Source organism: Bubalus bubalis, chromosome 16, assembly GCF_019923935.1.
Source record: "Bubalus bubalis isolate 160015118507 breed Murrah chromosome 16, NDDB_SH_1, whole genome shotgun sequence".
Taxonomy (NCBI): Eukaryota; Metazoa; Chordata; class Mammalia; order Artiodactyla; family Bovidae; genus Bubalus; species Bubalus bubalis.
Genome location: NC_059172.1, coordinates 2,083,428 through 2,095,432, shown reverse-complemented (window position 1 = coordinate 2,095,432; position 12,005 = coordinate 2,083,428).

Below are 12,005 nucleotides of genomic sequence, written 5' to 3'. Positions count from 1 at the left end.
CCCTGCAAAGACAAAGCATTGGAAGAGTTTTCAGCTGTAAAGTGACATGTTAGGGTCTGCATTTTTAAAATGAGTAATCAAACTACTACGCACAGATGGGCCTATGGGGGCAAGACCAGAAAGAAACAGAAAAATCCAGATGATGGAAAACCTGAATTAAGAGTGACAGTAGGGATGGAGCACAGAGAAGGCCTCTGAAGACCAGCTCAGAGGACCTGGAGGGGAAGATGGTGATAAGGCTAGTGAGCCCCAGAAAGAGGGAGGGACCGCAAAGCACCCTCCCAACCAGGAGGGGAGGGAACACAGGAGCATCCCTGCATGCAGATGCTGGGCGGAACACGAGGGGAAGTGAAGGGAAAGTCACGCAGTCGTGTCCCACTCTCTGCGACCCCGTGGACTGTACAGTCCATGGGATTCTCCAGGCCAGAACACTGGAGTGGGGAGCCTTTCCCTTCTCCAGGGGATCTTCCCCACCCAGGGACTGAACCCAGGTCTCCCGCTTTGTGGGCGGATTCTTTACCGGCTGAGCTACCAGGGGTAACGTAGGAGATGGGAAGCCTGTTTTTTAAATACGGTGAGAGTGGAGCACAGAAGCAGGGTGCAAGGGGCAGGGGAGAAGGAAGCTGAAAGGGGAAGTTGGGCTCAACCATGAGGGTCTCGGTTTAGATCAGCGACCCTCTTCAAAGTCAACATAAAAGACACCTGGACAAGAAGGAAGGAGAGGAAAAATAAAACCCCCCAGGGGTCAGGTTAGTTCTTCTGCCTTAGTCCTAAGGGCACCTGAAAGGGTCTCCTTGTCCACGTCCAAGCACAGACCCCCCCCCCTCTTATTCTGATGGTCACAACTGCTGGAGTAGACTTAGGGTGCATCAGAAAATCACCCTGTTCTGCATTTCCCATCTTCGACAAGTTTGCATCATGCAAGAAGGGTTTCAACATGTTCCTTGTATCCTACCTGTACCCGCACCTCCCTTTCCACACGACTGCCTCCTGGTCTCGCGTCAAGGCCCAGGTCACAGACCATGTTCTTCGTGAAAGCCTCTCTGTGTATGCACCGTGCCCCTCTCCTTTCCGCCGCCGCCCTCCGGCCACATCGCCGACCGTCACCATGGCGGGTGTCACTGACTGCCGTGAGGACCGTCGCTGAGAACAGCAGCAAGCGCTGCTGCTGCACTGGGCTCTCTGCACAAAGCAACTCATCTCACCCCCACGGAGCCCACCGCCCTGGAGGCTGGGGTCGTTTCTACCATACAGAGGAGAGAACTGGAGTTCAGAAAGGCCAAGTGACTCCCCAGTGTGGCAGAGCTGGGAACTGGCCGAGCTGAGATTCAAACTGAACTATTTTAAAATCATCAATTCAGTTCAGTTCAGTCGTTCAGTCGTGTCTAACTCTTTGCAACCCCATGGACTGCAGCACACCAGGCCTTCCTGTCCATCACCACCTCCTAGAGTTTATTCAAACTCATGTCCATCACGTCGGTGATGCCATCCAACCATCTCATCCTCTGTCGTCCCCTTCTCCTCCTGCCTTCAATAAAAGCCATACATTTTTATTAAATTTTAAAAAATTTGTATGGGGATATAGCTGATTAACAACGCTGTGACAATTTTAAGTGAACAGGGAAGGGACTCAGCCACACGCATACATACATCTATTCTCCCCCAGCTCCCCTCCCGTCCAGGCTGACACATCACACTGAGCAGAGTTCCCTGCGCTGTACAGAAGGTCCTTGCTGGTCACCCATTTAAAACACAGCACTGTGTACGAGCCATCAAAGGTCCGTTCTGCCACTCTGTGAGTCCCCAGCCATGCTTCCTCTTTCCATAGCTATTACATGACTCAGCACGTCACACAGCGTTACTTATGTCTATGTCTCTGCTCTGCTGGAAGGTGGGCTCCTTGAAGGCCCAGACTGTGTCTTCCCTGGAATAATGTAGATGCTCAGCCAAGGTTACCAGGACGAGAGGAGGGAGGCGGCTAGAGACAGAGATGAAGAGAAGGGAAGGTGGCGTGCACCAGGGTGACCACTGTTCACATCGATGCTTCCCTAACGTTTTCACGGAAATGATGCCAGTTGTCAGGCACACTGGGCTACCTTGGAGGGGGTTTGGATTCCACGAGAGAGGCACTCTGGGCTGGAGGGAAGTGGGGGGGCATGGCAAGGACTGTGTCTGGCAGCCTCTGTCCTCAGTCACTCTAGTGCTGAAGGGGTCAGTAGCTCTTGGTGGCCGTTGGACATTCTGTGCTTTATATGAAGGCTTAACAAACTATTTCCTAAAGACTGTGTGTTAAGTATTTTAGACTTTTGTGTTACAAGGTCTCTGTTGCAACTGTTCGACTCTGCCATTGCAGAGTGGTCTCTGGCTAAAGGGCATCAATACTGCAAAGAGAAAGCACTGGAAGTTTTAAGCTGTAAGGTGGTGACGTGTGAGGGTCCACAGTTTTATAAAATCAACAGTTACAGGTGAGACAAAAACATGGGGCCATGTTCCGATAAAATTTTATTTACAAGAAACAGGTCCCAGACTGTGGGCCATGTCTGCTGACCCCAGATTTATATGAATTTTATGTTTCAGAGCTTTGGGTCCGTCTCCTCTCAGCCTAATTTTTAAACTTTGATGAAGTTGTAGGGGGGGCAAAACTTTACTTCTGCCCGCCTTAGATTTTCAGCCGAAACTCTTTTTTTTTTTTAATAGTTTATTGCAGCACGCACTGCACTTTACTCAGGAGGAAACTGAACCAAAAGTAATTCAAAATGGTGGCTTAAAATTCCAATTTCTGTAGCATCTTCAGCAAGAATAATACATCTGTAGAGAAAGGACCAGATTAACAAAACCTTAGGCTTCCAAGGTGAGCAAACCATGGGAAGGTAAATCTATGTGGGTTGAAAGGAAAACTAATGGAGTAAAGTTTACCTGCAGATTCCTCTGGTGCCGACTCGGTGACTTAGAAAAAGTAGAATTTAAATCCTGCCCTTAGGCAGAAAGGCAGGAGCTTCTTCTGTGTTTGCTGCTTCTTAACGACCTTTTAAAGAATGCTGAAACTACCACACATTGCACTCATCTCACACGCTAGCAAAGTAATGCTTAAAATTCTCCAAGCCAGGATTCAGTAATACGTGAACTGTGACCTTCCTGATGTTCAAGATGGTTTTAGAAAAGGTAGAGGAACCAGAGATCAAATTGCCAATATCCGCTGGATCATGGAAAAAGCAACAGAGTTCCAGAAAAACATCTATTTCTGCTTTATTGGCTATGCCAAAGCCTTTGACTGTGTGGATCACAATCAACTGTGGAAAATTCTGAAAGAGATGGGAATACCAGACCACCTGAACTGCCTCTTGAGAAATCTGTATGCAGGTCAGGAAGCAACAGTTAGAACTGGACATGGAACAACAGACTGGTTCCAAATAGGAAAAGGAGTACGTCAAGGCTGTATATTGTCACCCTGCTTATTTAACTTCTATGCAGAGTACATCATGAGAAATGCTGGACTGGAAGAAGCACAAGCTGGAATCAAGATTGCTAGAAGAAATATCAATAACCTCAGATATGCAGATGACATCACCCTTATGGCAGAAAGTGAAGAGGAACTCAAAAGCCTCTTGATGAAAGTGAAAGTGGAGAGTGAAAAAGTTGGCTTAAAGCTCAACATTCAGAAAACAAAGATCATGGTACCCGGTCCCATCACTTCATGGGAAATAGATGGGGAAACAATGGAAACAGTATCAGACTTTATTTTTGGGGGCTCCAAAATCACTGCAGATGGTGACTGCAGCCATGAAATTAAAAGACGCTTACTCCTTGGAAGGAAAGTTATGACCAACCTAGATAGCATATTCAAAAGCAGAGACATTACTTTGCCAACAAAGGTCCGTCTAGTCAAGGCTATGGTTTTTCCTGTGGTCATGTATGGATGTGAGAGTTGGACTGTGAAGAAGGCGGAGTGCCGAAGAATTGATGCTTTTGAACTGTGGTGTTGGAGAAGACTCTTGAGAGTCCCTTGAACTGCAAGGAGATCCAACCAGTCCATTCTGAAGGAGATCAGCCCTGGGTGTTCTTTGGAGGGAATGATGCTAAAGCTGAAACTCCAGTACTTTGGCCACCTCATGCGAAGTGTTGATTCATTGGAAAAGACTCTGATGCTGGGAGGGATTGGGGGCAGGAGGAGAAGGGGACGACAGAGGATGAGATGGCTGGATGGCATCACTGACTTGATGGACATGAGTCTGAGTGAACTCCGGGAGTTGGTGATGGACAGGGAGGCCTGGCATGCTGTGATTCATGGGGTCGCAGCGTCGGACAGGACTGAGCCACTGAACTGAACTGAACTGAACGACCTTTAGCTCAAAATAATTTTGTAATTTCCTTGAATGTTCAACTTATTAATTTGTACTTTTATGAACGGTCTTTTAGCCACCATATCTAAAAATCTTTGCCTAACTCAAGCCACAATGATTGCTCTCCTATATTTTCTTCTTCTGTGTTTTTCATCTTCGCCACTTCGTAGAGGGTCATCCTTCTTAGGAGCCCCTTAAGAATGAATATGTGTGTCCATGCTAAATCATTGCAGTCGTGTCTGACTCTTTGTGACTCCATGGGCCTTAGAAAGCATCACTACGAACAAAGCTAGTGGAGGTGACGGAATTCCAGTTGAGCTATTTCAAATCCTGGAAGATGATGTTGTGAAAGTCCTGCACTCAATATGCCAGCAAATTTGGAAAACTCAGCAGTGGCCACAGGATGGAAAAGGTCAGTTTTCATTCCAATCCCTAAGAAAGGGAACACCAAAGAATGCTCAAACTACTGCACAATTGCACTCATCTCACACACTAGTAATGCTCAAAATTCTCCAAGCCAGGCTTCAGCAATACGTGAACCATGAACTTCCAGATGTTCAAGCTGGTTTTAGAAAAGGCAAAAGAACCAGAGATCAAATTGTCAACATTCACTGGATCATGGAAAAAGCAAGAGAGTTCCAGAAAAACATCTATTTCTGCTTTATTGACTATGCCAAAGCCTTTGACTGTGTGGATCACAATCAACTGTGGAAAATTCTGAGAGATGGGAATACCAGACCACCTGATCTGCCTCTTGAGAAATCTGTATGCAGGTCAGGAAGCAACAGTTAGAACTGGACATGGAACAACAGACTGGTTCCAAATAGGAAAAGGAGTACGTCAAGGCTGTATATTGTCACCCTGCTTATTTAACTTATATGCAGAGTACATCATGAGAAATACTGGGCTGGAAGAAGCACAAGCTGGAATCAAGATTGATGGGAGAAATATCAATAACCTCAGATATGCAGGTGATACCACCCCCTTATGGCAGAAAGTGAAGAGGAACTAAAAAGCCTCTTGATGAACGTGAAAGAGGAGAGTGCAAAAGTTGGCTTACAGCTCAACATTCAGAAAACGAAGATCATGGCATCCGGTCCCATCACTTCATGGGAAATAGATGGGGAAACAGTGGAAACAGTGTCAGACTTTATTTTTGGGGGCTCCAAAATCTCTGCAGATGGTGATTGCAGCCATGAAATTAAAAGACGCTTACTCCTTGGAAAGAAACTTATGGCCAACCTAGATAGTATATTGAAAAGCAGAGACATTACTTTGCCACAAAGGTCTGTGTAGTCAAGGCTATGGTTTTTCCAGTGGTCATGTATGGATGTGAGAGTTGGACTGTGAAGAAAGCTGAGCACTGAAGAATTGATGCTTTTGAACAGTGATGTTGGAGAAGACTCTTGAGAGTCCCTTGGATTGCAAGGAGATTCAACCAGTCCATTCTAAAGGAGATCAGCCCTGTGATTTCTTTGGAAGGAATGATGCTAAAGCTGAAACTCCAGTACTTTGGCCACCTCATGCAAAGAGTTGACTCATTGGAAAAGACCCTGATGCTGGGGGTGATTGGGGGCAGGAGGAGAAGGGGACGACAGAGGATGAGATGGCTGGATGGCATCACTGACTCGATGGACGTGAGTCTGTGTGAACTCTGAGAGTTAGTGATGGACAGGGAGGCCTGGCGTGCTGCAGTTCATGGGGTCGCAAAGAGTCGGACACGACTGAGCGACTGAACTGACTGACTGACTGGACTGTAGCCTGCCAGGCTCCTCGGTCCATGGGATTCTCTAGGCAAGAATACTGGCGATCTTTTAGACCTAGAGATAGAAGCCATGTCTCCTACGTCTCCTGCATTGGCAGGTGAGTTCTTTACCACTAGTGCCACCTGTGAAGCCCAAAGAATGAATACATGAATGATTGAAATGAAAGAATGGAAAACCCTTCTTTCTTTCACATCTTATCTCCAACTCTCTCTACTCAGGACTCTCCAGACCATGATGCTCAGCAGAGATTCCTCCAACGCCAGTCTGAGTTTTGAACCCCCAACTTTGCTGATTTATTTGCCTATGACTTAGTGATTGCCTGCCTTTCAATGCTGCAACACTCTATTCAGAAGAAACACACAGTCCATATTTATTTGCACCTCCAACTTGTTTTAAAAACAACATCACAATTTTAAAATTAAATTTAAAATTAATTTTCATTGTAAAATTCTCAGGAACTCCATGAGCTAACTAGTGACTATCTGGTTTACACCAGTCTGTCTTCTGTAAAGTACAGGATGGTTTAGACCAAGTCTAAAGCTACAGGTAGTGAGACTGTGGCTGAGATAAGGAGTGGGCATGGAAGCTGGGGCTCAGAATTTACCAGGTTCACCCTTGTGAATTTCCCTCCACAACTGCTCAGTTCTGTTATCTATTTCTTTATTTTTAAAAAATAATATGTGGTATTTTATGTAAATGCATATCATAAAATTTTGAAACAGTGAGTTAATCAAGAGGGAACATAAGTGTTGAAAAGTTGGAACTAAGATTGAGTTTAGCAGCAAGAATGTTGTAGAAGGAGCCAAATTTACTCTGAGCTCTCTGGAAGTCAAAATAATGACAAAGACCTCTTTGTTCTACACGACTCACAGTGCCCACGAGATCACAACAATCCCATGTACAAGAGACACGACTCAGTGTCCATGAGATCACAGTGACCCAGTGTCCAAGAGACATGACCCACAGTGTCCACGAGATCACAGTGACCCAGTGCACAGGAGACACGACTCAGTGCCCACGAGATCACAGCGACCCAGTGCACAAGAGATATGACTCACAGTGCCCATGAGATCACAGCGACCCAGTGCACAAGAGACACGACTCACAGTGCCCATGAGATCACAGTGACCCAGTGTCCCAGAGAAGCCAGTTTCAGGGGGAGGTGCTGTGTGATGTCCAATAGCAGCTGCCGGACAGCACGTTGTCCATCAGTCCCCATTCTGTTGTTGGCTGGGATGAGTTTCAGCAGCCCCTCCACCCTGTTTCTAAGGGTTCTGAAAGGAACTTGGAGACTCAGGGGTTTCCCCATGTTGCAACCTCCCCCTTTCCCATCCTTTTTGTCTTTATTTTTTGTCTGCTTGCCTCCAATATTTGGAAACAATGAAAACAGAGTTGTATTGATCATTGCATTTCTTCAAGCACTTATATGAGGCAAAATGAAGCTTAAAACTATTTCATACATGAAATAATAATATATTTATGAATCCCAGAAGGGCAGGTGACCTAAAAGGATTTAAGAGCTGAGTCATATACCCGAGGCCTCCCAAGAGCTCTTCTGGTTTTCTCCAATCAGCAAGCTTACAGAGCATCTGCTGGGATGCTGCTCATTTCCTGAGCTCTGGAAATGAGTCTGATGAACACAGCACCTTCCCTCCTGCCATTCAAAGAGTTCCTGATCAGGTTGGATGAAGAACTCATGCAAAGGGACAGGCTCACAGTTACATGCTGCTAAAGACATTAGCAGAGGAACCAGAGATCAAATAGCCAACTTTGGTTGCATCATAGAGAAAGCAAGTGAATTCCCAAAAGCATCTAATTATTCTTCATTGACTATGCTATCTGTAGGAACTGTGGGAAATTTTTAAAGAGATGCGACTATCAGATCACCTTACCTGCCTCCTGAGAAACCTGCATGCAGGTCAAGAAGCAACAGTCAGAACCGGACATAGAATGGACTGTTTTCAAGTTGGGAAAGGAGTATGTCAAAGCTGTACATTGTGACCCTGCTAATTTAACTCATATGCAGAGTACATCATAAGAAATGCTGGGATGGATGAAACACAAGCTGGAATCAAGATTGCTGGGAGAAACATCAACAACCTCAGATATGCAGATTATGCTACCCTTATGGCAGAAAGTGAAGAGGAACTAAAGAGCCTCTTGATGAAGGTGAAAGAGGAGAGTGAAAAAGCTGGCTTAAAACTCAACATTCAGAAAACTAAGATCATGGCATCCGGTTCCATCACTTCATGGCAAATAGATGGGAAACAATGGAAACAGTGAGAGACTTTATTTTCTTGGGCTCCAAAATCATGGTGGATGGTGACTGCAGCTATGAAATGAAAAGAGCCTTGCTCCTTGGGAGAAAATCTATGACAAACCTAGACAGTGTATTAAAAAGCAGAGACATCACTTTGCCAATGGTCATGTACGGATGTGAGGGTTGGGCCATAAGGAAGGCTGAGTGACAAAGAATTGATGCTTCTGGACTGTGATGTTGTGAGAGTTGTGATGTCGTGAGAGTCTCTTGCACTGCAAGGAGGTCAAATCAGTCAATTCTAAAGGAGATCAGTCCTGACTATTCACTGGAAGGACTCATGCAGAAGCTGAAGCTTGAGTACTTTGGCCATCTGATATGAAGAGCCAACTCGTTGGAAAAGACCCTGATGCTGGGGAAGATTGAGGGCAGGAGGAGAAGGGGACAACAGAGGAGAAGATGGTTGGATGACATCATTGACTCAATGGACATAAGTTTGAGCAAACTCTGGGAGATAGTGAAGGACAGGGGAGCCTGGCATGCTGCAGTCCATGGAGTCGCAAAGGGTTGGACGTGACTGAGTGACGGAACAACAATGAAACATCAGTGTGAATCTGCCTTTAATGCAGGAGACGCGGTTCAATCCCTGGGTCAGGAAGATCCCCTGGAGAAGGAAATGCCAACCCACTCCACTATGCTTGCCTGGAGAATGTCATGGACAGGGGAGCCTGGCGGGCTACAGTCCATGGTTTGGACACAACTGAGCACCAGCACTAACCAACACAAACCAAACAATTTTTAATTGTAGTTTTTCACAGTGGCTCCAGATATGAGATTGAGATGTGAAATCATCAAGGAGACCAATTCCTATCAAGCAAAGCGCAAGTCTAATAGTCCAAGCAGACCAGGGACACATTGGGTTGCCTCTGAAGGTCATGGGCTCCCTGTTCTCGAGCTGCTCAAGCAGACACCACTGGTGAACAGGCTGCACACAGACCCCAAGCCCGGCAGCCCTGAACGTCTAGGAATTTATCTCCAGGTTTGTCCACAGACACGGGATGCTCTGTGACCCTCTCCCAACGTCTTGACTCTCCCCAGTCTTTGGGCTGCTCCAGGTTTGTGATACCCTTTTCCACAGAAACAGGATCAGCCCATTCAAGCTTCGGGTGCTGGTGGACAGGTGGACCAATTTTAACACAGGCATCATCCGGCCACCAAAACAGGGAGGAGTGTGTGTTCTTTCGTGGAAACCCCACTTCATTGCCCTGTGATATTTACACCAGGGCTGAAATGAACAAGTGCTCTGTTTGCATAGATTCCCTAGTGTTCAGGAGACCCTTCTTTTTCTTTCTTTTCCTAACAATCCAGAAAATGACGGATAACCTTAATCATGATACCAACACTTACCAAGTCTGTTTGAAAGATCCAGGGCCTTGGTAAGAGGGCCCTGTCTGGCCAGGGATTTTCAGCTGGAAGTAGCATTTACAGATTCAAGGGGAAAGCATCTTTGGGGCCATCTGTGGAAAAAAAGATGGGTTCTTTGGAAGCACAGCCCCTGGTAACCAAGGTAATAGGGTGAAACTTTATTCTTTTTTGGCTTATGAATAACCGATCTGCTAGAACACTCTTCTACCCACTCTTTGCCTGAGTAGGTCGTGTTCATCCTTGACGTTTTAGCCTAAAGCCCACTTTCCCTTTTCTTGTATACTTATTGATTTATTTGGCAGGGCTGAGTCCTAGCTGTAGCATGTGGGATCTTTGACCTTCATGGTGGCACATACGTGAACACTTAGTTGAAGCACAGGGGATCTAGTTCCATGGCCAGGGATCGAACCCATGGCCCCTGCACTGGGAGCTTAGAGTCCTAGCTGCTGGAACTGCAGGGAAGTCACTTAAAGCCCACTTTCTAAGAGAGGCCCTTCTTATTCCCAAGCAGAGTACAGAGCTGGGGCAAACGGTGCAGCAGAGCCCAAAGGGGCAGCAGCTGGAGGCGGTCAGCCCCCTGCCGCCCGCAGAGCCGGCTCTCTCACAGGAGATGTGAGAGCTACACCGCCATTCTTGCCTCCACGCACTGCTCCAAGTTTGTTGAATGTGAATACTGTTTTCCTCCTTGAGTCATTTCTTTGGAATAGATTCCCAGACACGGAGACATTGAATTAAGGAAGGAGTATGAACAATGGCCAGGTTCTGAGACCCAGACCCAGGACGCCCTGCTGAGGGGCGGCCCAGTGACCACATCACTTTCCCGATCTCTCCTCCATAGAACCCTGTGTACGCAGCCTGTGCATGTAAACAAGTATATGTGGCCAGCCCAGGAAGAAACTGACGGGAGACACTGACACCCCCACTTACAGATAGATGCACGCTAGCTCGCTTCAGTCAAGTCTGACTCTCTGTGACCCTATGGACTGTCACCTGCCAGGCTCCTCTGTCCATGGGATTCTCCAGGCAAGAACACTGGAGTGGGCTGCCTGACGTACCATGAAGTGTGGAATCAAGAAAGAGAAGACAGGACTTACCTGGTGGAACAGTGGATGAGAACCTGTCTCCCAATCCAAGGGAAAATGGTTCAATCCCTGGTCTGGGAAGATTCCACATGACCAGAAGCAACTTAGCCCAAGTACCACAACGACTGAGCCCAAGTGCCTAGGACCCAAGCTCTGCAACAGGAGAAGCCACCATGATGAGAAGCGGGGCATCACACAACATAGTCCCTGCTTGCTGCAACTAGAGAAAGCCGGTGTGCAGCAATGAAGGGCCAGCACAGCCAAAAATAAACAAAATGATAAATAAAATTACCAAAAAATGCCCTATAACCCTTAGATTAAATAAAAAAGGAAAGAGAGAGAAGACATGTGCAAAAATAGCTGCTGCAAAAAGGAAGGAGAATCTCAGGCACTGCTGCTGCTGTTCAGTCGCTCAGTCGTGTCCGACTCTCTGCGACCCCATGGACTGCAGCACGCCAGGCCTCCCTCTCCTTCACCAACTCCCAGAGTTTGCTCAGACTCATGTCCATCGAGTCGGTGATGCCATCCAACCATCTCATCCTCTGTTGTCCCCCTTCTCCTGCCTTCAATCTTTCCCAGCATCAGGGTCTTTTCCAATGAGTCAGCTCTTCACATCAGGTGGCCAAAGTGTTGGAGTTTCAGCTTCAGCATCAGTCCTTCCAGTGAATATTCAGGGTTGATTTTCTTTAGGATGGACTGGTACATGCTACAGCACAGATGAAACTTGAAGACGTTAAGCTAACTGAAATACATTAAGCGGCTTGAAACAAGCCAGTCACAAAAAGGAACATGATGTGTGGTTCCACTTACCTTGGGTATCTAGTATAATCAATTCTTAGAGACAGAAAGTAGAGAGCTGTCCCAGGGACTGAGGCAGGCAGAGTGGGGACCGGGAGGTGCTACATGAGTGTGGAGATTCAGTTTTGCAAGAGGAAAAAGTTCTGGATGCTGGTTCCACAACACTGGATATACTTAACACTACTGAACAACACGATCAGAAAAGGGTAAGATGGTACATCCGCTATGTGTTTTTCACCATAATTAAGGGAAAAGGAAAAGGACTTTCTGGCTCACAAAACAGCCTGCCAGGTGCTGTCTGCACTGCCTTCTGCTGGGTACTACCCGCTTTCAGAAT